General features: G+C 42.3%; 1 protein-coding gene and 1 long non-coding RNA gene across 2 annotated transcripts in view; one reads left to right on the top strand and one right to left on the bottom strand.

Moving 5' to 3' along the window:
* LOC143674725 (uncharacterized) lies at nt 1–27358 on the top strand. The gene is made up of 3 exons (XR_013171192.1): nt 1–91; nt 25843–25927; nt 27097–27358. It is a non-coding gene; the product is annotated as an uncharacterized LOC143674725 (long non-coding RNA).
* The window catches only part of SRRM1 (serine and arginine repetitive matrix 1), a 35120-nt gene continuing 34281 nt past the window's right edge, over nt 26881–27719 (bottom strand). Inside the window, exon 20 of the mRNA XM_077150795.1 lies at nt 26881–27242. The gene's annotated coding sequence lies outside the window, so the exon portion shown is untranslated. The remainder of the gene's footprint in view (nt 27243–27719) is intronic.

Raw genomic sequence — 27719 nt, forward strand, 5'->3', positions numbered from 1 at the left:
CTGTAGTCTATAAAAGTTGTTTCTATGCTCGGAAGATGAGAAATTGAGTAATGGGTGTGCTGCGTGACTTGATCTTGGTTAACCACTCTTGGTAGGTAAGACATGAGCTGGCAACCACAAGATGAGCAATGGCTAGTTCAGAGGGCCAAGGGATGACGTGAGGGCCCCAGCCATGCGTACTGAGGGATGGTGGGCAATCCTGTGCTCGTGGGTGGAGAGGCCCCTTCACGGGAGATAGTCAGGGCCAGTCAGGGCGCCTTCTCTGGGACGGTGGGGTTGGGAAGGAATTCGATTAGATGTCTGGACTGGGAAGGCATCGTGTGGCCTGCCTCCTCAGGGAAGCCGCCCACACCCCGCCAGTCCCCCAGTCTGCACCCGGGGCCCCGAGTAGTGGGTGGTGGCTCCAGCGCCAGGGGCCGGGCAGTCAGGTTCACTCTCCTGAGGGTTCTGCCGCCTAGACACCCAGTCTCCATTGGCTGTTTGAACTGGAAGGACCCATAAACTGGACAGGAGGCAGCCAGAATCCGGAGAAAGCTGGTGAGCAGGGAAGTGGGAGTGCAGACTTTTTATATATAATAAAAAATATATATTATTTTTTTCTGGCTCTGGTTCCTGGCCCTTTGGGTGGCCGGGCAGCGATTTCTGCCTTTAGGTTGCATGGGGATCCTGCCAGAGACCCTCCTGCCCCCTCCATGCACACTCTAGATGGCCGAGAATGTGGGTGTGTTGTCTTTGTAACTGAAGTGAGGCAGGCGTGTGTGCGTGTGTGTCTTTGTGTGTCTGTGTGTGTTTGGGAGTGTCTACGCGGTGGGGGTGGGGCTGTGGATTCCGTGCCCCTGTGGAAGGGCTGTGTTCCTTGTGAGGCTGAATCCTGGGACTGCAGACCAGTCACTTCTTTCTGAAGCTGGGTCTTCCCATCTGTGAAACAAGGGGCTGAAGGAGGCCAGGCCCTGCTGTGAGAGCTGCTTTGTGTTGCCTGAGCGTGTGCCAGCTGTGCGGTGCTAAGCACCATGGGAAAACCACGTTCACTGAGCCAGCCATTCATTCTCCAAATATTTATTGAGTGTCTACTATGTGGCAAGCATTGTTCTAGGCAATGGGGATGAGGCTGTGAACAAAACAGACAAAAACAAACAAAGCCCTTTAGACGTGATTGGTCTCAGTTTCTCCATCTGGAAAATGTGGGCATTTGACCAAAAAGTTCTCATGGTTCCTCTGAACCGTAAGCATCTATTTCCCTTTTCCCTGAGCTGTGAGCCCTTACTGCCTGTAAAACGCAAATGGACACTGCAGTCTCCTCGCGGGGACTGGGCAGGAGACCTGGAACTCGAGAGATGCTGTGGGTGGGCCGTGATGGCTCCGGGGCTCATGTTGCAGGCTCACTGGGCCTGCCAGCTGGCCTACTCCCAGCCCCATACCTGGCCCCGGGGCCTCCTAAGCAGCCAGCCTTCACCTGTGACTGCTCAGCTCTCCATAGCTGGTCTGGGGGCTGCCCCACCCACCCTTTCACTCACTGGCCTGGGTCTCCTCCAAGCTCCATTCTGACCTCTTGGAGCAGTGGGATCCTGGAATACCAGGCAGCATTCAAATACCTTTTTGGCTGCGTGACCTCAGGCAAGCTTCTAATTCTCTGTGCCTCTGTAATATCAGGATAATGATAGCATCTTACCTCGTAAGTGCTGGGATAATATGCGGCTGGCACACAAAGTACTCGATACATAGGAATTTTTAATATTTTTATTACAACACAGGCTCCTAACAGAGCAATGGGGCTGACTAAGGAGGCTCTTGGGTTCCACAGTACAGGCTTCAATGATCTCATCTATGGAATGAAGATGATAGTGATGTTGCAAGACTAACAGACAAAGTTTTTTAAAAGAATCACAGGTCAGACCCACCTCGTGTCATAGGGCTCAGCTCCGCCTCTGACCAGCCAGATGACCTTGGGCAAATCATTTCTTCTTTTGAGGCATCACCTTTCTCCCTTCTTCCTTTCCAGCCAAACCCCAATGTTTATTGCTGTCCTTTTAGCACCTCAGCTCACCAGGACAGCCCTGTTCTAGGGATGTGGGTCCTAACTGCTCTGAGCCACTCTGTAAAATCTCATTCCCTCTCGGAGTTTAGGTTTAGGCAATTCTGACCATAGAGAAGTGAGGGGAAGTCAGCAGGGAAGCTGCTGGGAAGTTTTCCTCCATCTTAACAGGGGTGGCAAGGAAGGAGAGAGTTCCCTGTCTTGTGGATGCTTTTGTCAACCTGTGGCCACTGGAATGCTGCAGCCCTCTTAGGGCTTTGAGGGCCGGACAAGTAGATGAGCAGAGATTGAAAAGAGAAAAAAAGACCTGGGCCTTGGAAGCACCATAGAGCTCCTGGATTAATAACCTGGAACTTCCACATTTAGAACTTTCGTTATCACTTAATAAATGTCCTGATTATTTAAGCCGCATTCTGGTGGCTTCTGTTACTTGCAGCTGACAGCAACCTAACTAGTTAAACATCCTAAGCCCTAGTTTTCTCACCTGTAAAATGGGAATAATAATTACTGCTTCACAGGATTCCTGAGAGGCAAAAGGAAAGAACATGTGCGAAAAGTGCCTGGTCCAGTGCCGTCTCTATTATGAGGGGTTTCCCTCCTCTCCTCCTCTGCCTGGAGCTTCCTGCTGACCTTTGTCCCCACTCTTCAAACCTGCATTCATTTCCCTGAGTGTCTCCTATGAACCCAGCACTATGTGAGCCAAGGCAGATATCAACCCCAAACATACAATGAGTCCAGGTAAACAAAGGAGCCCCTGGCAGCTTTTTGCAGATATGAGGTGCTTACGAGCTTGGACTCCTAAGCAGCCAGGCCTTGCATTCTGCCACAGCCTAGATGCACATCATCAGGCAGTTTCATCAACTTCTCTGCAGCTCAGCTGTTTCATCTCTAAATTGGGAATAATAATGGGACCTGCTGTACCACCATGCTGTGACTCAGTGAACGAATGTGGTGGTCTGTTTGGCATCACTGCTTGAAGTGGCAGTTCCCTTAGTCTCCACCTGACTTCCCAACTTGGCCACAGGTTCCAGAGCCTTAAGATTCTGTGATTTCCCCAGAGTGATTTGAACAGTGAATAAAAAAGTATTTGCAAAGTCCCCTTTGGGGAATGGTGAGAAAGGGGGAAAATTCAACTTCCCCAGGTTGAATTCTGGATATTCTCACAAGCAGTGGGAAAACCAAAGCAATACTGAGCCCCCAATCTTGGGGTTTGTTCATATGAAACTTAACCCCACAAGGGATAGGTCAAACCTACTTAAAATTAGGCCTAAGAGTCACCCCCAAGAGAACCTCTTTTGTTGCTCAGATGTGGCCTCTCTCTCCAGCCAACACAACAAGCAGACTCACCATCCTCCCCCTGTCTACATGGGACATGACTCCCAGGGGTGTGGACCTTCCTGGCAGCATGGGACAGAAATCCTGGAATGAGCTGAGACTCAGCATCAAGAGATTAAGAAAAACCCTAGAATGAGCTGAAACTCAGCATCAAAGGATTGAAAAAACCTTCTCGACCAAAAGGGGAAATAGTGAAATAAGACAGAAAGTATCAATGGCTGAGAGATCCCAAACAGAGTCGAGAGGTTATCCTGGAGGTTATTCTTACACATTAAATAGATATCACCTTGTTATTAAAGATGTAATGGAGAGGCTGGAGGTAATTGCCTGAAAATGTAGTGCTGTGTTCCAGTAGCCATGTTTCTTGAAGATGATTGTATAATGATATAGCTTTCACAATGTGACTGTGTGATTGTGAAAACCTTGTGTCTGATGCTCCTTTTATCTACCTTATCAACAGACGAGTAAAACATATGGAATAAAAATAAATAATAGGGGGAACAGATGTTAAAATAAATTTAGATTGAAATGCTAGTGATCAATGAAAGGGAGAGGTAAGGGGTATGATATGTATGAATTTTTTTCTGTTGTCTTTTTATTTCTTTTTCTGAATTGATGCAAATATTCTAAGAAATGATCATGATGATGAATATGCAACTATGTGATGATGTTGTGAATTACTGGTTATATATGTAGAACGGAATGATCATAAGTTAAGAATTTTTTTAAAAAAGTAAAAAATTAATTAAGAAAAAAATTCTTTAAAAAGAAAAAGATTCTGTGATTTCAAGGATCAACTTGTTCAGCATTTTTTTTTCTTAAGAAATGCAGCTTCTCCTTCAGATATACTCTTGTGGATAGAAATGTTCATGGCAGCTTTAGTTAAAAAGTGGAAACAACCAGGATATCCAATAAGTCAATGGATCAAAATGGATCAATAACTTGTGGTATATCAGTAAAAAGAAATAAGCTTATTGATTCTTGTACAACACAGATGAATCTCAAAATAATTATGCTGAAAGAAGCCAGGCCAGAAAAAAAAAGAGTATATATACTGTATGGTTCCATTTACATAAAAGGCAAACTGAGTGATAGAGGCAGAAAGGAAGGAATGGTTCTTGAGGGCTGAGGCCAAGGAAAAAATTTAAAAAGGGCATGAGGAATCTTTGGGGTGGGGGTGATAGATATGTCACTATCTTGACTGTGGTGATGGTTTCACAGACATATGCATATATCAGAAGTCATCAAATTGTATACTTTAAATATGTCTGTTTATTCTATAGCAAGTAAACCTCAGTAAAGGTGTAAAACAAAACAAAACAGAAATCTCATGTGAAAGCCTAATGTGTAAAAAAAGGAAGAATGGAGCAGCTCTAGGTGGTAGATGTGGGGGCTGGAGTACCAGCCCATGCCCTTGGCCTCCCCCAACCCCTGAGATATGTCTGTTGTGTCCTTGCCTTCTCCAGGGTGTTTGCAAAGCACCGTGGAGCAGAGCCAGGAACAGAGGCTGGCATTCCTTCCTGGGTGGCCAGAACTCTTTCCAGCTGGCACTGGTGGGTGGAGCCAGTGTTCATCAAGGACCTCAAGGATGGCCCTAGAACAATCAGAAAATGGGTCTGGGACTCCTCTGTGTCAAGACCAATGCTGAGTTTTGAGGACGGACAGAAGTAAACAAGCTCCAGTCTCTTATCCTGAAGGAGCTCGCTGCCTAATTGGGAGAAAGAATGAACTGGAAATTCAGGAAGAATCCAAAACACAAAACTGTAAAGACGACTCACATGTGAAATCCATGGTTGGGAAGACTGTTGACCAACAACAGAAGGCAGCATAGGTAGGGCTAGCTGTTTCTCCAGCAGAAAAGGAGAAATAGCTCCTGGGAGAAAAGGAGACTCCTGGGAGAAGGAGTCAGCAATCAGGAGGCAACACTTCATGACAGCTGTTGTGTGTGGCTGTTGTCTAAACCCAGGATGAGACTTGAGGACCAGAACCACAGAACTTCAATGCCCTGAAGCTACTGTTTCTTATTTCACACCGAGGCCCAGAGAGAGGAAGGGACTTGCCAGTCATCACACAGTCGGGGGCAAAACCAGAACCAGAGCCTCCACCTCCTGACTCCAAATTCCAATTCACTTTCCAAAGCCGCCCGTAGCTAAGGTTGGGCAGCTGGTCTTCGCTGCTGGAGTCTGGCGTGACTCATGGTAGGATAGAGTTGTGGTGCCTGGGCCTGGAGTGGAGTCCTGGACAATGACAAGGACAGAGGCTATTCTAGGGTGGAGTGCAGCCAGCCCATCCAGGCCTCTCCCTGGCTAGTGCTGGGTCGGGAAATGACAGATTTATTCCCCGCAGGGCCCTCAGGAATGTTTGGAACTCTGATGACAGGCCAGAAGATTTTCTTCCCCTGGAGGCCCTAGAGCAGAAGGACAGTTCTAGATAAGGACTCAGGACTTTGACCTTCCCTCCCACCCTGCCTCCTCCTTTCCTGAGGACTTCACATCTGCCAAGAGCAGAAATGGCCACTTTGAGACTCTTGGCCCACCCTGATCAGCCTGCCCCAGTTTCTGTTCTGGGATTAAGAAAAACAAAGACGTCTTGCATTTAAACAGCTCTTTGTATTACGAGAGAGACATTCACATATATGCTCTCACTAAAAATATTTTCCCACAATCCTTACAATTCAGGTAGATGTATCTCCATTTTACAGATGAGGAAACCGAGGATCAAAAAATGACTTACAGAGTACTTCTGGGAAGCTAGCCAAACAGAGTAGCTCAAAATTAGTCCTGTTCCATGGAAAAGTTAGAGAAGAGACAGGAGGGCAACTGAGGCGTCAATTTGGGAGTGCGGCTGACCTGGGAGAGCCTTCTTCACCACATGCAAGAGCCCTGGTTGCAGAGGCCGAGGACCTGAAAGGCAGAAAGCTGGAGCCTGGCAGGGAGGTGTGGAGCCGCGGAGCATGCAGAAGTGCACCGACAGGAACATGGGACTAGGAAGTAAGCCAGGCCACGTTCCTGGGGTGCACTACCCTCACCAGCACAGCCCTGTGACTGGCGAGTCACCCCACACTCCACACCCCTGAACCCCCTCACCCTCTCCCATTCCCCGCCCTCTAGGTACCCCCTCCCCACCAGCCTCCAATGCATGTACCTGCCCTACACCCCCACCCCAAGTGCAGCCCAGCCCACCTCTCCTGTACCCTTCCCAAGCACTACCTCCCCCTCCCTGTTCCCTGCAGGCTGTTGCCAAGGCATAAAGGTTGTGTGCACTAACCTCCATACCTAGGCTACCCCCCCACACACACAGTGTCGCACAGCCTCACCTCGCCTGAGCTCAGCGCATCCCTTTAACAGCACTCCCAGGCCTACGCATGCACACAGGCACCCAATCACGTCATTCAGATCTGGGAACCATATGTTATAACAGTCCTAGAACCGCACATGTGCACAGCTCTCAGCTTCGCTTCCCAGCTCTGAGAAAGTGCCAACCTGCGCAGCTGGGTCACATCTGCCCCCAATCCATGAAGGCTGAACGCCAACCTACTGCCACAGCTCTACACATACACACAAAGGGCCCCATGCCATAGACCAGCACATACCAGGGTTATATCTCCCAGACTAGTACAGCCACATGGCTACATCCTCTCTGGACACTGGGCGCCCAGGTTCATAAGCATCAGTATAACATCCCCAACCTGTACCCATACCTGCCCTGAAACAAATCACTGTACTGAGTGCTCTGCCCCCTGCCCTGCTCCCTGCTGTACAACCATTCCACAAACTCAAGGCTTTAGACTACTGAAAGAAATCAACTCCCAAAGTAAATCAATCAAGATATCTACATGCAATGAAGACAGCAGATCACTAAGCATATCACAATGCAGACAGATACCACTCTGCCTAATGACCAAATTAAAACACCAGAGGGGACACACACATTGGAACAACTAATCAAAGGTATTCATACAACTCTACCTGATAAAATAAGTGGAATAGCAAATGACATAAGGTGATCAAGAAGACAGTAGAAGAGCACAAAAGAGGAATTTGAAGGAATAAATAGAGGAAATCACAGAAACTATAGACATTATTGGCCAAATAAAAAACACACTAGAGGCACACAACACCAGATTTGAAGACACAGAAGAAAGACTAAGTGATATAGAGGACAGGATAATTGACCTCGAAGACTCAAAACAGTAAATGGCAAAAAAAAGATGGAAAAAATTGAATGGGAACTCAGGGAAATGATAGACATAAGAATCATTGGTGTCCCAGAAGGAGAAGAAAGGAGTAAAAGGCTACGAAAAGTAATTGAGGATATAATGGGGGGAAACTTCCCAACCCTCATAAAGGACATAAACATGCAGGTCAAAGAAGCCCAATGAACTCCAAACAGTATAAATCCAAATAGGCCTTCCCCAAGGCACATACTAATCAGTCTGTCAAATGTTGAAGAGAAACAGAAAATACTGAAAGCAGCAAGAGAAAAATAATCTACTACATTCAAGGGAAATAAAATAAGACTGAGTTCAGACTCAACTAGCACCCTGGAGGTGAGAATGCAGTGGTATGATATATTCAAGATCCTGAAAGAGAAAAACTTCCAGCCAGGAACTGTACACAGCCAAATTGTCCTTCAAAATTGAGAGAGATTGAAGTTTTCACAGACAAAGAAGTCCTGAAAGAATTTGTCAACTAGAGACTGGCCTACAAGAAATATTAAAGGAGTTCTGCTGGCTGAGAAAAAAAGACAGGAGAGAGGTCTGGAGAAGGGCACAGAATTGAAGAGTACTGCTAAGGATAATTTAAAGAATACAAAGAGAAAGAGGGAAAAGAATATATAGATCTGAAAAATAAAATAAAAAAGATAAGATGGTGGAATCAAGATATGCCTTTTCAGTAATAACTTTCAATGTTAATAGTCTAAATTTACCAATTAAAAGATACAGATTGGCAGAATGGATTAAGAAACATAATCTAACTATATGCTGCTTACAAGAGACTCATTTTAGACACAAGGATACAAATACATTGAAAGTGAAAGGATGGAAAAAGATTTTCCATGCAAGTTGTAACCAAAAGAAAGTATGAGTAGCTATACTAATATCAGACAAAATAGACTTTAAATGTAAAGACATCGTAAGAGACAAAGAAGGACACTATATACTAATTAAAGGGTTAATTCAGGGGACTTCCGGAGAAGATGGCGGCTTAGTAAGACGCGCGGATCTCAGTTTCTCCTCCAGAACAGCTACTAGGGGAGTAGAAACGATACAGAACAGCTCCCAAAGCCACGACAGAGATAAAAAAGACAGCATACCCCATCCTGGAACGGCTGGCTGGCTGAGAGAACCCACTCTGGTGAGATCGCCGAGGGGCGCGGGCTTCACCGAGCGGGGCGGCAAGCAGCGGGAGTGACTCCCTTCCCCCTTCCCGGGCTGGCTGGGAGAATTGGACAGGCGGTCCCCTCAAACCGCGGTGGCTGGCGCCCACACCAGGCGCGGCCCCCCGGACCAACTGAGAGGATTGGATCGGAAATCCCCAGGCTGCGGAGAACGGTGACGGGGGGCCCCTTCCAAACCCGTGACTCCCCGGGAACGGTGCACACTCCCGGGCGGGCCACTGCGGCTGGCGCCCTCCCGCCACGCTTGGCGCCCCGGGCTGACTAGGAAATTCGGACGGGTGCTTTCCCGGGCTGCGGCGGCCAGCGACCCTCCCCGCATTCGGACCCCAGGCCGGCTGGCACTCTTCCAAGCTGCTTCGGCTAGCGAACCTCCTGGACGGCGAGAGTTTTCCAAAGTTAAAGGACCCACAGCACCTTTTACTGGTGGGACCTGTAGACAAACGTGTGCCACGAGCGCCACCTACTGGGCAGGATAAGAAAAACAGAACCCAGAGATTTCACAGAAAAATCTTCCAAACTTTTGGATCCAACACCCAGGGAAATCTGTCTAAATGCGCAGACGTCAGCAGAAGATAACGGGTCACGCTCAAAAAATTGAAAATATGGCCCAGTCAAAGGAACAAACCAATAGTTCAAATGAGATACAGGAGCTGAGACAACTAATGCTGAATATACGAACAGAAATGGAAAACCTCTTCAAAAACGAAATCGATAAATTGAGGGAGGACATGAAGAAGACATGGGCTGAACATAAAGAAGAAATAGAAAAACTGAAAAAACAAATCACAGAACTTATGGAAGTGAAGGACAAAGTAGAAAAGATGGAAAAAACAATGGATACCTACAATGATAGATTTAAAGAGACAGAAGATAGAATTAGTGATTTGGAGGATGGAACATCTGAATTCCAAAAAGAAACAGAAACTATTGGGAAAAGAATGGAAAAATTTGAACAGGGTATCAGGGAACTCAAGGACAATATGAACCGCAGAAATATACGTGTTGTGGGTGTCCCAGAAGGAGAAGAGAAGGGAAAAGGAGGAGAAAAACTAATGGAAGAAATTATCACTGAAAATTTCCCAACTCTTATGAAAGACCTAAAATTACAGATCCAAGAAGTGCAGCGCACCCCAAAGAGATTAGACCCAAATAGGCGTTCTCCAAGATACTTACTAGTTAGAATGTCAGAGGTCAAAGAGAAAGAGAGGATCTTGAAAGCAGCAAGAGAAAAACAATCCATCACATACAAGGGAAACCCAATAAGACTATGTGTAGATTTCTCAGCAGAAACCATGGAGGCTAGAAGACAGTGGGATGATATATTTAAATTACTAAAAGAGAAAAACTGCCAACCAAGACTCCTATATCCAGCAAAATTGTCCTTCAAAAATGAGGGAGAAATTAAAACATTCTCAGACAAAAAATCACTGAGAGAATTTGTGACCAAGAGACCAGCTCTGCAAGAAATACTAAAGGGAGCACTAGAGTCAGATACGAAAAGACAGAAGAGAGCGGTATGGAGAAGAGTGTAGAAAGAAGGAAAGTCAGATATGATATATATAATACAAAAGCCAAAATGGTAGAGGAAAATATTATCCAAACAGTAATAACACTAAATGTTAATGGACTGAATTCCCCAATCAAAAGACATAGACTGGCAGAATGGTTTAAAAAACAGGATCCTTCTATATGCTGTCTGCAGGAAACACATCTTAGACCCAAAGATAAACATAGGTTGAAAGTGAAAGGTTGGGAAAAGATATTTCATGCAAATAACAACCAGAAAATAGCAGGAGTGGCTATACTAATATCCAACAAGTTAGACTTCAAATGTAAAACAGTTAAAAGAGACAAAGAAGGACACTATATACTAATAAAAGGAACAATTAAACAAGAAGACATAACAATCATAAATATTTACGCACCAAACCAGAATGCCCCAAAATATGTGAGGAATACACTGCAAACACTGAAAAGGGAAATAGACACAAATACCATAATAGTTGGAGACTTCAATTCCCCACTCTCATCAATGGACAGAACATCTAGACAGAGGATCAATAAAGAAATAGAGAATCTGAATATTACTATAAATGAGCTAGACTTAACAGACATTTATAGGACATTACATCCCACAACAGCAGGATACACCTTTTTCTCAAGTGCTCATGGATCATTCTCAAAGATAGACCATATGCTGGGTCACAAAGCAAGTCTTAACAAATTTAAAAAGATTGAAATACACAACACTTTCTCGGATCATAAAGGAATGAAGTTGGAAATCAATAATAGGCAGAGTGCCAGAAAATTCACAAATACGTGGAGGCTCAACAACACACTATTAAACAACGAGTGGGTTAAAGAAGAAATTGCAAGAGAAATTAGTAAATACCTCGAGGCGAATGAAAATGAAAACACAACATATCAAAACTTATGGGATGCAGCAAAGGCAGTGCTAAGAGGAAAATTTATTGCCCTAAATGCCTATATCAGAAAAGAAGAAAAGGCAAAAATGCAGGAATTAACTGTTCACTTGGAAGAACTGGAGAAGGAACAGCAAACTAATCCCAAAGCAAGCAAAAGGAAAGAAATAACAAAGATCAGAGCAGAAATAAATGAAATTGAAAACATGAAAATAATAGAGAAAATCAATAAGACCAGAAGTTGGTTCTATGAGAAAATCAATAAGATTGATGGGCCCTTATCAAGATTGACAAAAAGAAGAAGAGAGAGGATGCAAATAAATAAGATCAGAAATGGAAGAGGAGACATAACTACTGACCTCACAGAAATAAAGGACGTAATAACAGGATACTATGAACAACTTTACGCTAATAAATACAACAATTTAGATGAAATGGACGGGTTCCTGGAAAGACATGAACAACCAACTTTGACTCAAGAAGAAATAGATGACCTCAACAAACCAATCACAAGTAAAGAAATTGAATTAGTCATTCAAAAGCTTCCTAAAAAGAAAAGTCCAGGACCAGATGGCTTCACATGTGAATTCTACCAAACATTCCAGAAAGAATTAGTACCAACTCTCCTCAAACTCTTCAAAAAAATTGAAGTGGAGGAATACTACCTAATTCATTCTATGAAGCCAACATCACCCTCATACCAAAACCAGGCAAAGATATTACAAAAAAAGAAAACTACAGACCAATCTCTCTAATAAATATAGATGCAAAAATCCTCAATAAAATTCTAGCAAATCGTATGCAACAACACATTAAAAGAATTATACATCATGACCAAGTAGGATTCATCCCAGGTATGCAAGGATGGTTCAAAATAAGAAAATCAATTAATGTAATACACCATATCAACAAATCAAAGCAGAAAAATCACATGATCATCTCAATTGATGCAGAGAAGGCATTTGACAAGATTCAGCATCCTTTCCTGTTGAAAACACTTCAAAAGATAGGAATACAAGGGAACTTCCTTAAAATGATAGAGGGAATATATGAAAAACCCACAGCTAATATCATCCTCAATGGGGAAAAATTGAAAACTTTCCCCCTAAGATCAGGAACAAGACAAGGATGTCCACTATCACCACTATTATTCAACGTTGTGCTGGAGGTTCTAGGCAGAGCAATTAGACAAGAAAAAGAAATACAAGGCATCAAAATTGGAAAGGAAGAAGTAAAACTATCACTGTTTGCAGACGATATGATACTATACGTCGAAAACCCGGAAAAATCCACAACAAAACTACTAGAGCTAATAAATGAGTACAGCAAAGTAGCAGGTTACAAGATCAACATTCAAAAATCTGTAGCATTTCTATACACTAGTAATGAACAAGCTGAGGGGGAAATCAAGAAACGAATCCCATTTACAGTTGCAACTAAAAGAATAAAATACCTAGGAATAAATTTAACTAAAGAGACAAAAAACCTATATAAAGAAAACTACAAAAAACTGTTAAAAGAAATCACAGGAGACCTAAATAGATGGAAGGGCATACCGTGTTCATGGATTGGAAGACTAAATATAGTTAAGATGTCAATCCTACCTAAATTGATTTACAGATTCAATGCAATACCAATCAAAATCCGAACAACTTATTTTTCAGAAATAGAAAAACCAATAAGCAAATTTATCTGGAAGGGCAGGGTGCCCCGAATTGCTAAAAACATCTTGAGGGAAAAAAACGAAGCTGGAGGTCTCGCGCTGCCTGACTTTAAGGCATATTATGAAGCCACAGTGGTCAAAACAGCATGGTATTGGCATAAAGATAGATATATCGACCAATGGAATCGAATAGAGTGCTCAGATATAGACCCTCTCATCTATGGACATTTGATCTTTGATAAGGCAGTCAAGCCAACTCACCTGGGACAGAACAGTCTCTTCAATAAATGGTGCCTAGAGAACTGGCTATCCATATGCAAAAGAATGAAAGAAGACCCATGTCTCACACCCTAAACAAAAGTTAACTCAAAATGGATCAAAGATCTAAACATTAGGTCTAAGACCATAAAACAGTTAGAGGAAAATGTTGGGAGATATCTTATGAATCTTACAACTGGAGGCGGTTTTATGGACCTTAAACCTAAAGCAAGAACACTGAAGAAGGAAATAAATAAATGGGAGCTCCTCAAAATTAAACACTTTTGTGCATCAAAGAACTTCATCAAGAAAGTAGAAAGACAGCCTACACAATGGGAGACAATATTTGGAAATGACATATCAGATAAAGGTCTAGTATCCAGAATTTATAAAGAGATTGTTCAACTCAGCAACAAAAAGACAGCCAACCCAATTACAAAATGGGAAAAAGACTTGAACAGACACCTATCAGAAGAGGAAATACAAATGGCCAAAAGGCACATGAAGAGATGCTCAATGTCCCTGGCCATTAGAGAAATGCAAATCAAAACCACAATGAGATATCATCTCACACCCACCAGAATGGCCATTATCAACAAAACAGAAAATGACAAGTGCTGGAGAGGATGCGGAGAAAGAGGCACACTTATCCACTGTTGGTGGGAATGTCAAATGGTGCAACCACTGTGGAAGGCAGTTTGGCGGTTCCTCAAAAAGCTGAATATAGAATTGCCATACGACCCAGCAATACCATTGCTGGGAATCTACTCCAAAGACTTAAGGGCAAAGACACAAACAGACATTTGCACACCAATGTTTATAGCAGCGTTATTTACAATTGCAAAGAGATGGAAACAGCCAAAATCTCCATCAACAGAAGAGTGGCTAAACAAACTGTAGTATATAAAGGGTTAATTCACCAAGAAGATATAACCATCATAAATGTTTATGCTCCCAACAAGGAGCTCCAAAGTACATGAAACAGACATTGACAAAACTAAAGGGACTGATAGATGTTTCAACAATAATAGTAGGAGACTTCAATATACCACTCTCCTCTTGTTCTAGTTTGCTAGCTGCCGGAATGCAATATACCAGAAATGGAACAGCTTTTAAGAAGGGGAATTTAATAAGTTGCTAGTTTACACTTCTAAGGCCGAGAAAATGTCCCAATTACAACAAGTCTATAGAAATGTCCAATCAGAGGCATCCAGGTAAAGATACCTTGGTTCAAGAAGGCCAATGAAGTTCAGGGTTTCTCTCTCAAATGAGAAGGCATGTGGAGAACACAGTCAGGGCTTCTCTCTCGGCTGGAAGGGCACATGGCAAATACAGCATCATCATCTGCTAGTTTTCTCTCCTGGCTTCTGGTTTCATGAAGCTCCCCGAGAGGCATTTTCCTTTTTCATCTCCAAAGGTTGCTGGCTTGTGGACTCTCTGCATCTCATGGCTACATTGTTCTGCTCTCTCTGAATCTCTTTCTCCAAAGTATTTCCTCTTTTATAGGACTCCAATAAACCAATCAAGACCCACCCAAATAGGTGGAGACATGTCGTCACCTAATCCAATTTAACAACCATTCTTGACTAAATCACATCACCCAGGGAGATGATCTCATTACAGTTTCAAACATACAGTATTGAATAGAGATTATTCTACCTTTATGAAATGGGATTTATATCAAAACATGGCTTTTCTTAGGGGACATACTGCCTTTCAAACCAGCACACCTCTATAGAACAACCAGACAGAAGATCACAAGGAAATAGAGAAGTTAGCTTGATAAATGAATTAGACCTAACAGACATATATAGATCATTGTACCCCAAAGCACAAGGTTACACATTCTTCTCTAGTGCTCATGGAACATTCTCCAGGATAGATCAAATGCTGGGGCACAAAACATGTCTTTATAAATTTAAAAATATTGAAATTATTCAAGGCACTTTCTCTGATCACAATGGGATGAAGCTGGATCTCAATAACCACCAAAGAATGAGAACATTCACAAATATATGGAGATTAAATAACACACTTTTAAACAACCAGTGAGTCAAAGAAGAAATTGCTAGAAAAATAAGTAGCTATGTGGAGATGAATGAAAATGAGAATACAACTTATCAGAACTTATGGGATGTGGCAAAGGCTGTGCTGAGAGGAAAATTTATTGCCTTAAATGCCTATATTAAGAATAAGAAAGAGCAAAAAAATCAAGGTCTTAACAGCACACCTGGAGGAACTTGAGAAAGAACAGCAAACTAACCCCCAAAACAAATAGAAGAAGAGAAATATCAAAGATTAAAACAGAGATAAATGAATGGGAGAACAAAAGAACAGCAGAAAGAATCAATAAAACCAAAAGTTGGTTCTTTGAGAAAATCAATAAAATTGATAGACCACAGCAAGACTGACAAAGAAAAGAGAGAGGATGCAAACAAACAAAATCAGAAATGAGAAATGGTGCATTACCACAGCCCCTGAAGAAATAAATCATAAGAGGATACTATGAACAACTATAGCCAACAAACTAGAGAACTTGGATGAAATGGACAAATTCCTGGAGAAACACAAACTACATTGACTCAGGAAGAAATGGAAGATCTCAACAAACTAATCACAAGTAAAGAGATTCAATCAGTCATCAAAAATCTTCCTAAAAAGAAAATCCCAGGGCCAGATGGCTTCACAGGGGAATTTTATTAAACTTTCCAGAAAGAACTAACACCAATCCTGCTCAAACTTTGCAAAAAAAATTGAGGAAAAAGGAACTCTACCTAACTCATTTTATGAAGCAAATATCATTTTAATACCAAAACTGGGTGTATTAGCTAGGGTTCTCTAGAGAAACAGAATCAACAGGAAATATCCATAAATATAAAATTTATAAAAGTGTTTCACGTAACCGTGGGAATGTAGAGTCCAAAATCTATAGGGCAGGCTGTGAAGCTGACAACTCTGATGGAGGGTCTGTGTGAACTCTACATGAGAGGATCACTGGCTGAAGCAGGAAGAGAGCCTGTCTCTTCTGAATCCCCCTTGAAAGGCTTCCAGTGATTAGATTAAGCATCACTCATTGCAGAAGACATTCCACTTGGCTGATTACAAATGGAATCAGCTGTGGATGCAGCCGATGTGATCATGATTTAATTCTATGAAATGTCCTTATACCAACAGACACGCCAGCACTTGCCCAACCAGACAAACACGTACCAACACCTAGCCAAGTTGACACATGAACCTAACCATGACACCAGGTAAAGATGCTATCAGAAAGAAAAACTACAAGCCAATCTCCCTAATGAACATAGACGCAAAAATTCTCAATAAATATTAGTAAAATTGAATCCAAGAGCACATTAAAAGAATTTTACACCATTACCAAGTGGAGTTTATACCAGGAATGCAAGGATGGTTCAACACAAGGAAAGCAATTAATGTAATAGAGCATATTAACAAATCAAAAGTAAAAAAATCACATGATCGTCTCGATTGATGCTGAAAAAGCATTCGACAAAATTCAGCATCCTTTCCTGATAAAAATACTCCAAAAGCTAGGAATAAAAGGTAACTACCTCAATATGATAAAGGGAATATATGAAAAACTGATAGCCAGCATCATACTCAATGGAGAGAAACTGAAAGTTTTCCCCCAAGATCAGGTACAAGACAAGGATGCCCACTGTCACTGTTATGCAACATTGTGCTAGGAGTTCTAGCTAGAGCAATCAGGCAGGACAAATAAATAAAAGGCTTCAAAACTGGAAAGGAAGAAGTCAAACTCTCATTATTTGCAGATGAAATGATACCAAACTTGGAAGATCCTGAGAAATGTACAGCAAAGTTACTTGAGCTAATAAATTCAGCAAGGTGGCGGGATATAAAATTAATGTACAAAAATCAGTAACATTTCTATACATAAGCAATGACCTAGCTGAGGAGTCAGTTAAGGAAAAAAATCCACTCAAAATGGCAACTAAAAGAATCAAATACTTAGGAATGAACTTAACTAGGGACATAAAGGACTTGTACACAGAAAACTATATAACATTGCTAAAAGAAGTCAAAGAGGATCTAAATAGGTGGAAAGACATTCCCTACTCATGGATAGGAAGACTAAATATAGTTAGGATGTCAGTTCTCCTCAATTTGATCTACAGAGTCAACACAATACCAGTCGAAATTCCAACAACCTACTTTGAAGATTTGGTAAAGCTAACTACCAAATTCATCTGGAAGGGAAAGAGACCCCGAATAGCTAAAAGCATCCTAAGAAAGAAGAACGAAGTGGGAGGATTAACACTCCCTGACTTTAAAGCCTATTATAAATTGTTGCTCAGATGTGGCCTCTCTCTCCAGCCAACACAACAAGCAAACTCACTGCCCTCCCCCTACCTACGAGGGACATGACTCTCAGGGGTGTGGATCTTCCTGGCAATGTGGGACAGAAATCCTAGAATGAGCTGAGACTTTCAGCATCAAGGGATTGAGAAAACCTTCTAGACCAAAAGGGGGAAGAGCGAAATGAGACAAAATAAAGTGTCAATAGCTGAGAGATCCCAAACAGAGTCAAGAGGTTATCCTGGAGGTTGTTCTTACGCATTAAATAGATATCACCTTGTTAGTCAAGATGTAATGGAGAGGCTGGAGGGAACTGTCTGAAAATGTAGAGGTGTGTTCCAGTAGCCATGTTTCTTGAAGATGATTGTACAATGATAATAGCTTTCACAATGTGACTGTGTGATTGTGAAAATCTTGTGTTCTGATGCTTCTTTTAGCTATCTTATCAACAGACGAGTAAAACAAATGGAATAAAAATAATAGAGGGAACAGATGTTAAAATAAATTTAGATTGAAATGCTAGTGATCAATGAAAGGGAGGGGTAAGGGGTATGGTAAGTATGAATTTTTTTCTGTTGTCTTTTTCTTTCTTTTTCTGAATTGATGCAGATGTTCTAAGAAATGATCATGATGAATATGCAACTATGTGATGATATTGTGAATTATTGATTATATATGTAGAATGGAATGATCATAATAAAAAATTAATTAATTGAAAAAAACCTATTATAAAGCCACAGTGGTCAAAACAGCATGGAACTGGCACAAAGACAAAAGCATTGACCAATGGAATTGAATTGAGAGTGCAGAAACAGAACACCAAATCTACAGTCACTGATTTTTGACAAAGTCCCCAAATCCTCTGAACTGAACAAAAATAGTCTTTTCAATAAATGGGCATGGAAGAACTGGATATCAATAGCCAAGAGAATGAAAGAGGACCCTATCTTACACCCTATACAAAAATTAACTTAAGTGGATCAAACACCTAAATATAAGAACTAGCACCATAAAACTCCTAGAAGAAAATGTAGGGAAACATCTTCAAGGGCTAGTAACAGGAAGGAGCTTTCTAAACTTTACATCCAAAGCACAAGCAACAAAAGAAAAAATAGAAAAATGGGAACACCTCAAAATCAAATGCTTCTGCACCTCAAAAGTCTCTGTCAAAAAGGTGAAGGGGCAGCCAACTCAATAGGAGAAAATATTTGGAAATCACATATGAGACAAAGGTGTGATTTCCTGTATATACCAAGAAATCATACAACTCAACAAGAAAAGAAACAATTATAAAATGGGCTAAAGATTTGAATAGGCATTTTTCTGAAGAGCAAATACAGATGGCTCAAAAGCACATGAAGAGATGCCCATTTTCATTAGTTATAAGGGTAATGCAGATCAAGACTACCATGAGATACCACCTCACACCTATAAGAATGGCTGCTATTAAACAAACAGGAAACTATAAATTTTGGAGAGGATGTGGAGAAACTGGGACACTCAATGCACTGCTGGTAGGAACGTATAATGGTGCAGCCACTATGGAATACTGTTTGGCAGTTCCTTAGGAAACTAAATATTGAGCTTCCCTATGATCCAGCAATAGCACTACTTGGTATATACTCAGAAGAGCTGAAAGCAACAACACACACATTTGGACACCGATGTTCACAGCAGCATTATTCACAATCGCCAAAAGATGGAAGCAAACAAAATGCCCATCAACAGACAAGTGGATCAACAAAATCTGGTATATATATATGATGGAATATTATGCAAAAGTAAGACACAGTGACATCCTGAAGCATATGGCAAGATGGATGAGCCTTAAGGACATAATGCTGAGTGAAATTAGCCAGACACAAAAGGAGAGATACTGTATGATTCCACTTTTATGACCAGCATAAAGGTATAATCAGAGGTTTATAATACAGATTATAGAGGACTTAGAGATACATAGAAGCTAGAGATGGGCAAACCATTAGCTAATGTGGTTGAACTCCAATGTACAGGGATAGGAGCAAAGGTGATTCTCTAGTGAGTCTAAAAGTAATATTACCATATTGGAAATGAACAAGATTGAAAGGGGTTGTATAAACCTATGTGTCCCACTGACTCACACTACAAATATGAATTATCATAAGAATTACCTCAAAGATATGATTCTTGTATAGAGAGTGTTTCAGTCCAGGGTACAGGGGGAAAATTGCTATTACATGCTATGAGCTATGTTCAAAAGGAAACCATCAGCACTACTACAGCAACAGCAAAGATAAATAATGGGGTGAGGGACAAGTGTTAAGGAGGTTTAAATTTCCTATTGGGCGATGGTGTGTTTATTGGTTTTCTGTCTCTTGGGAACAATGAAATTTTCTAAAATTGAGAATGTTGATGGACTGTGGAGTTTGGGCCTCTACATGATGCCTGATGAATGCAGATGGCTGAAGGATGCACTGATGGGGAACTAGATTGGTGAACAATGGTGTATACTTATGAACAAAGGTTGTGCTGCTACAAAAAGGTACAATGTAGTGAGGCATGCAACGATGTGCATGAACAGTGGGACATTTGGTGAGACAAAATAAACCAGAAACAAAAAAACAACGGTACGGTCATCTTTAGAAAATGCTTATAAGAAAACAGGGTCCTAGATTGTAAGCTTTTAGAGCAGACACATTAAGTCCGGAGTGGTGATTATTATTTCTGGATTTTGAGAGACTGTATATATATATATATATATATATAACCTGATATTTAGAGATAAGAATGAAGCTGAACAGGGTTGGGGTTACAGTAATTCAGAACATAGGGGTAAGGAAGACAGTGTCTATATTTTAGAACCACACATACTCTTTGAGACCAATGGAAGAAAGGTTTATTTGATCTGGAACTGAAATTTTCTGTAGTGCATAATCTAATTCAACCTATCTGTATACTCATTTGAACAACTGAAAAACAGGAAGCACAGAATAAGAAAGAGGTCCTTTAATCGTGTATAGGTTCTTGTAATGCCTGGAAACATCCTAGAGTATATTAAGCAGATAATCAAAAAGTATTGGCAAAGTCCCCTGAGGGAGGGGCGAAAGTCTGTGGAACTATTAAACCTTACCATCAGGGAATCCCCTGAAACTGTGTCAAACCTTAGGACACCCAAATCTATAGGCCATGCCCTCGATCATGAGGCTTACTCCTGTGAAGCTTATGTAGGTGGTGGAGAAGCTTAGACTACCTATAGGCATGCCTAAGAGTTACTTCTGGAAAACCTCTGCTGTTGCTCAGATGTGGCCTCAGTTTCTCTAAGGCCAACTCTGCAAGTGAAATCATTGCCCTCCCCTCTACGTAGGACATGACATCCAGGGGTGAAAGTCTCCCTGGCGACGTGGGAGATGACTCCTAGGGATGAATCTAGACCTGGCACCATAGGATCAATAATTCCATCCTGACCAAATGGGGGGAAAGAAGTGTAGTTAATAAAGTATCAGTGGCAGAGAGAGCTCAGATAGAGTCAAGAGGCTACTCTGGAGGTTGCTCTTACGCAAGCTTCAGGTAGACCTTGCACCTATCATAACCTGCCAACCCCCAACCAGGACCATTCCAGCCAATCCTAAAGAATACCTAGGGCAATATATAAGACCACAACAGTTCCAGCCACTAGAGTAACTTTCAGAAACCTACAACCTCCAGATGGGTCCCTGGTCCGATAAGTCCTGAAACCTGGCCCAGACTCTCTAGAACATCAGACAGTTCCATCTCCCTAGCCCATATTAGTGACAGACCCTTCCAATATAAAAAATTTAGAATTGCCATAGTCCAAACAACCCCAAAGAGAGGTATGGAAAGATGAAAGGTGATGGTGGAATTATACATAGAAGATAGGACTTAACAAATGAGTATGAATGCTGAATCTATTAAATTGATATCTCTTTTAATCTCCAGTATTTTAGAGCAGCTAGAAGTAAAAACCTAAATTTGTGAAATTGTAACCCATGTCAAAGTCTAAAATATGTTCTGCAACTAATTGTGGTGCTGTGCTTTGAAATTTATAGGTTTTTTGTACATGTGTTTTTATTCACATAAACGAGAAGGAAAAAAAGTCAATAGTGATGATAAAAAAATATTTAAGCCCTCTGGCCTCCTATATTCTGGAGCAACTAGAAGGGAAAATAGGAGAGGATCATATGGCAGCCTATGACAAACTCTACGGGATCTATCCCATGCAAAAAAAAAAAAAAAAAAAAAAAAGGTGACTTATGCAGAGCCACAGAGCCAGCAGATGTTCAGAGTTTGTTCAAAAGCTCAGGTTTTTCACTCTCAAGTTTTCCTCACCCTGTTCCTACCCTTGTGTTCCTGTGAATTCCAAGAGGGCGTGTTGTGCGATGGTGTCCCAGTCCAGCAAAACGTCGTGGCCAAAGACCACCCTGGACAGAAGATTCCCCATGAATTTAATTAAGGGCTTACAGATAGGAGGAAGAGCTTCCTCAAAGGCTGCTGGTTGGGAGATGAAAGTCTGCACTCCTCCCAAAGTCAAGAAAGGAAAGAGGCATGCCTAGGGAAAGGCTTGTAAAGTTTAATAGCCTCATGAGGTTTGGTTAAAATGGAGATTCAGCAGACTCTCCTGAGATTTGGTTACTAGCTTTGACCTTTAGCCTCTGTCCCAGTCACATCAACTGCCATGTGACTTGCTCTCAAAATGGAGTGGGTGAGACCCGGACCCTGGGTCTTTACAGATGGAAAACATGGGCTTTGAGCTATTCAGCTCCACTGCTTAATTCTGCTACCTTTGAACTAGTTTCTTTTCCTCTCTGGGCTTTAGTTTCCTTATCTATCTTGTAAAAAGGGGATAATAATAGTAACCACCCATCAGGGTTGACGTGAGAATGAAATGAGACAATCACACAGAAAGCATTTAGCACACGGAGAGCAGAAAGCACTCAATGACAGCTGATGTTTTATCACAGGTCCTGGAGGTAAGACCGTGTCTATACTGTAGGTCTTTGCACATGACATGTATTGCTACTGGGTTTCTGTTTCTTCCAGTCCCTTGCCCTGTCTCCTCATAAGCTGCTGGGAGAATCTTAATGATGCAGTGGATGGCAGAGGACTTGAAGTGTGTGGGATTTATCTCTGTTAAGATATGAGTTACCACCTAAGCCCTTTTGTCTAAAGTGAGGCTGCTCCTTAAATTTTTCCTGTCTCCTCTGGATAGATGTGAACTGAGAAAATCCTAAAGCATCCTCAGATATGTGGATCCAGCCTTTGGCTTTCATATGGGGAGATGTTGAGGCCCAGAGAGGGGCAGGGACTTGCTCAAGTTCACACAGCAAGGCAGGGTGGAAGCTGACTCAGCACTTTCTCCACTTGGCCACGTGATCGTTTTGTCCCCAGAATCCCAAAAAGGACTGATACAGAGAGCCCTAGAAATGCCAAATGTTTAAGGGCAAGTCCAGGGTGTAAAAACCATGGCTTAGCAAGAGTCAGTCTGTGGAAGGAAGACTATGATGGGTCCTGGGTCAACAGAAGAATCTGGGCTTCCTATAGCCATCTTCACCAGTGGTCATGGAAAAGTGTCATGTGACTTTGTTGTAGGTTAAAGGACTGAAGTCTGTGAAGGGCCCATCCTTTCTCTCCTGGAGCCTGGGCCAAGCTCTCTCCACTGCGCTTAAGAGGGATATGGTCAGACAAGGCATGTCTGGTGAATGAGATGAAGATGAAGGCAATTTCCATGAGGCTCTGGAGGTATTAGCCGGAGCTCTTTGATTTGCATGGATCAGAAAACCCAGCTCAAACTGGCTTAAACAATAAGAGGAATTAACTTCTTGTGTATCTAAAAGTTCAGAGATGGGTCCTCAGTTATGGGCTTGATCCAGCAGCTCAAGTAGTATCACCATAATGGTAGTTTAAAATTAGTCCATAAATGTTTTGACACCTCCTTCAAAAGGAAGGCTAATTCTCCCCTTGGGTGTGGGTTGACCCACTTCTGACAAATGGAGACATAATAGAAATAATATTACTTCAGAGACTAGGTCATAAAAGGCACGGTGGCTTCCTCCCTTCTCTGTGTGTTGGATTGCTCATTCTGGGAGAAGCCAACTGTCGAGGAGAAGCCCTGCTGATGAGAAACTGAGGCCTTGAGGCCTTCTGCCAGCAGCTGGGTGAGGGGAGCCACCTTGGAAGCCTTCAGGTGACTGACATCTTAATATGAAGTCTCGGAGCTCTGCCCTCCTCTGTATGTTGGCTTTATCCTTATCCCCAAAAGGAATTCCACATTGACAATAAGAGCAGCTGCACTTCTAGCTCTCACATCCCCTCAATACACCGTCCAGGGAAAGAGGGAGTATCTCTTCAAGAAGTCCTGCAGAAGCAAGAAGCAGCTTGTCTCTCTCAGAAGCCCTGCTGACTTCTCTTGACAAATCACTGACTCTGACATAGGTATATTCATCTCTGTGCTGGGAAGACAGGATACATTGTTTGGCTTGAGCTATCAGAGCACACCCTGGAACTGGGGGTGCTACCAATCCCACCCTATCACTTGAAATTTCCACAGAGCCAAATCTGGCTCTGATGATGGAAGAGGTGGGGAACAGATACTGGGAAGGCAGTTCATGGCCATGATAGCAAGGTAAGGTGGTTGCTGTTTGGCCTGGAAAAGAGACCACTCAGGGACAGGAAAGTGGTCCCCAAATATCCCACAGCCCCCAGAGCATCTTCTCGTGTGTGGGCATAACTTAGAGGGTAAGGCATCGACTGTGGAGTCAGAGATAGAATCCAAATCCTGGCCCCATTGTTCAGCAGCCCTGTTAACTTTTCTGTGCCTCAGTTCCTTCATCTGTAAAATGGGATAAGAATGCCCAGAAACACCTAGGGAGATTACATGAGACACAGTAAAGAAAAGCTTAGTAAATAAATCTTATTATTGAAAATATTCTATGAGCATCTATTGTTGCTGAATTGGCTGTTTCCCTGGCTAGACCAAAAGTACCCAAAGAAGAAACTAGGGTCATATCATTGTCCTGGCAACCCCAGTGATTGGCATAAAATAGGCCACAACTGTATGCTGAGTGGAACTGAAATCTTTTGGAAAAAGCAGTAAATGTTCTTTCTGGTTCCCAGGGATAAAACAAAAACCAAGGCCAGTGGGTGGACGTTTCAGGAATCAGAATTCAAATTGCTTTGAAGGAGAACTTTCAGATCATAAGAGGAGAGCTAGGCCATAGGCATAAAAGAAAAGAAAAAAAGAAACATTTATTGAAGGTTTACTACATACTAGGCGTGAGACTAAGCATATTTCCGGGCACAGTCTCATGGAGTCCTCAGAACCTGTTGTAGTAAGTACTATTATTAACTTCGTTTACAGGTGAGTAAACTGATGCACAGATTGGGTTTTCCAGGCATGAGCTCATTTACTCATTCACCAAAAGAGTGTCTCTCCTGTGCCAGGCTATAGAGATTCACCCACGAACAGAGTAGACGGGGCCCTGAGTCACCAGCTGAGCCAGGGTCAAAGCTGGGACACTAGAACCCAGCTGAATTTGACTCCAGAGCCTAAAGGCATAGCCACTACATGGACTCTGGCCAGAACAGGAGCCTCATGAAGTAGAGTTTCTTGTCATTGAAGGTGCAAGTGAGACCTGGAGGAAAGCTGGAGGCCAGAATTGGAATTCGAGCTTGCGGTGGGTGGGGCCTGGGGAGGGCAAGGGTCCTGTGGCTGTTCTTTGAGTTCTGAAACCCTCCAGAGAGCCTCTGAGCATTGAATCAGGGTCCCTGGTTGCTGAGTCAGGAAAAATGATGGGTGTGAAGGGAGAGGTAAAGAGGATGAAAGAGAATAGAGGAATGGGGTGGCAGGGTTACACTGATCTTCAGGGCCCCAGCTCCTGCTGAAGGCACCCAAGGGCCAGGCGCCCCCTAGTGGAAAACCTGAGAAACTGCTGAAACAGAAAAGAAAGTAAAAGACAAAATTAAGGTGCTAGAAGCACAGAGACAGACAGAAGCTAAGAGTGACAGAGGAGCATGTTGCTGGGGCGAGTCAGGAGCCCACCTCAATGTTCCCAGAACTTTCCATACATAATATTGTATGTACCGGAATCTAAGACACTTCCCCCCACCCCATTTTGAAATCAGGATGTGTTTTACAATCAATAGGTGACATAGTTTGTTGGTGGAGCATCCAAAATTTGGTGAAACATGGACATAACTCCCATTGATGGAATACTTATATTTTGCCATGTAATGGTCTAAGCCCTTTATACAGTATCCTATTAAACCCATGCCCATTTTACAGAAGAGGAAACTGAGGCTGAGGGAGGTGAGGTTACCTGCTTAGGTTTCAGTGTTTGTGGCTGAGACACTGGCTGCAGAACACTGACCATTGCTACTGTACTTCCCCCCTCTCTTAGGTCACCAGTCACCTGGTTTTGTTGCTGCCTGACTGTCCCTCCAATCCCGGCCTCTTTCCTGCCATACACCATGAGCTCCACTGGGGTAGGGACTGCATTTTATCCATCTTATTTAATCTTTTTATTCCTGAAGGCAAGAGTTTTAATAAATAGAGGCATCTAAAATTTTTTAGACAACTAACGTGTACAAAGGGAAGAACTATAGCTATGTTTTGATATTGGCCTGGGGTAATTTACCTCATCTATTTTTCAGATTTCTTGGTTATAGAAAATTAAAATGTATTCTGCACTTTTAGTTCATGGTATGCCCAGTGGCAAAAGCAGACTATTAAATGTTATGTATATATAGCATGATCCTGATTTTGTAGCATATGCTTATAAACGTGGGGTGAGGGTGGGAGGAACTGGTTCCACGTATTAGGGAGGAGCAGCTCAGTGTGGATTGTGTAATCAGGTAAGGCCCTTGACCCGAGACAGGTGTCCTTGGTTAAATTTGGATGATGGAATAGCCTATAAGTTTTTTTCTCTGTATTTTGTTTTCCAAATTCTCTAAAAATGAACATGTATTTTCTTTTATAATCATAAAACCAATCTTAAGTACAGTTATAGACGCATTTGGACATTAGGAGATGATACAGGACATGCAGGCAGAGAACAGCAAGAAAAAAGCAGAGACATGGGATAGGGAAATCACAGGATATGGTGCTGAACCAGCCAGGAGGACATGGCACTCAGCAAATCCTGGTTGCTTGATTAGGGCTTCTTCCTCCTTGTTGGAGAGAAGTCTATTTCTTCTTTTGGTCTAGGGGCTCTGGGCAGGACTGTGACCTCCACTGGTCACATTGGCTGCATGAGCCAAAGCCTTCATGCTTAAAACACCGGAAGGGCTTGGCCTGTTCTTGTGCATTGGAGAGGCTCATGAGAGAATAGATGTTGGACTTAAGAATTCACAAAGTCCGTGCGTTCTTTTTTTTTTTTTTTTAACCTGTTTGGCCTACCAAATGTCACCCCACCCCCACCCCGGCCAGGGCTCTGCAAAACTGTTTTAAAAACTGGTGGATGAAATGACCTAATAGTGGCTTTCCGTTCTGTTGACTCGAACTCACATTAGAATCCATTCTACATTGCAATACAAATACACATATGTAGGCACACACACTTCATGAAATAATAACTTATCGTGTACAATTCACACTCAAACTTTCTATTTTATTTTTCCCTTTAATGATGGTTGCGACCTTTTAAATTTTACAGTTCACTCCTGGGCCTCAATCTGCAGTATGCAAACCACTCCCTTAAGGAAGCTTCCAGCAGTTCATGACTCTGCTGACGTCAAGTCCTCACCTTTACTGCTCCTGCCCAATCTGAACATACCTTGCTCCTCCTCACCTCCAACACACCTGAAATAAAAGATCAGCATTGTGGCAAACCCTTTAGGAAAGCTTGCCAACCTACTATTGACAAAAGTGGAAGGTTTTTGCAAAGAGCTTTGGAAAAGCCTATATTATAGATCCTATCAATCCATCTTGCCCTTGAAAACAGATTCCCATGGAAGACCAACAAAAGGCAATGTTCGGTGCAAGCAGAGATGGATCTTTAAATAAGAAGTTCTGAAAAAAAGATTTCAAGGGCGGGCCACGTTGGCTCAGCAGGCAAGGACACTTGTCTGCCATGCCAGAGGACCCGGGTTCGTTTCCCGGTGCCTGCCCATGTAAAAAAAAAAAAGCTTTCAAAAGGTGAAAAGCAAGACTCTTGCTCTCCATTCAAAGGAATTGGTCTTCCAGGATTGTGCAGAGTTGGGTCTTTAAAATATTAATGCCATACAATTTTCAATTTTTAAGCTTGAAATCTCTGGGTAATAAGCTACATCCTGAGTC

Source organism: Tamandua tetradactyla, chromosome 2, assembly GCF_023851605.1.
Source record: "Tamandua tetradactyla isolate mTamTet1 chromosome 2, mTamTet1.pri, whole genome shotgun sequence".
NCBI lineage: Eukaryota > Metazoa > Chordata > Mammalia > Pilosa > Myrmecophagidae > Tamandua > Tamandua tetradactyla.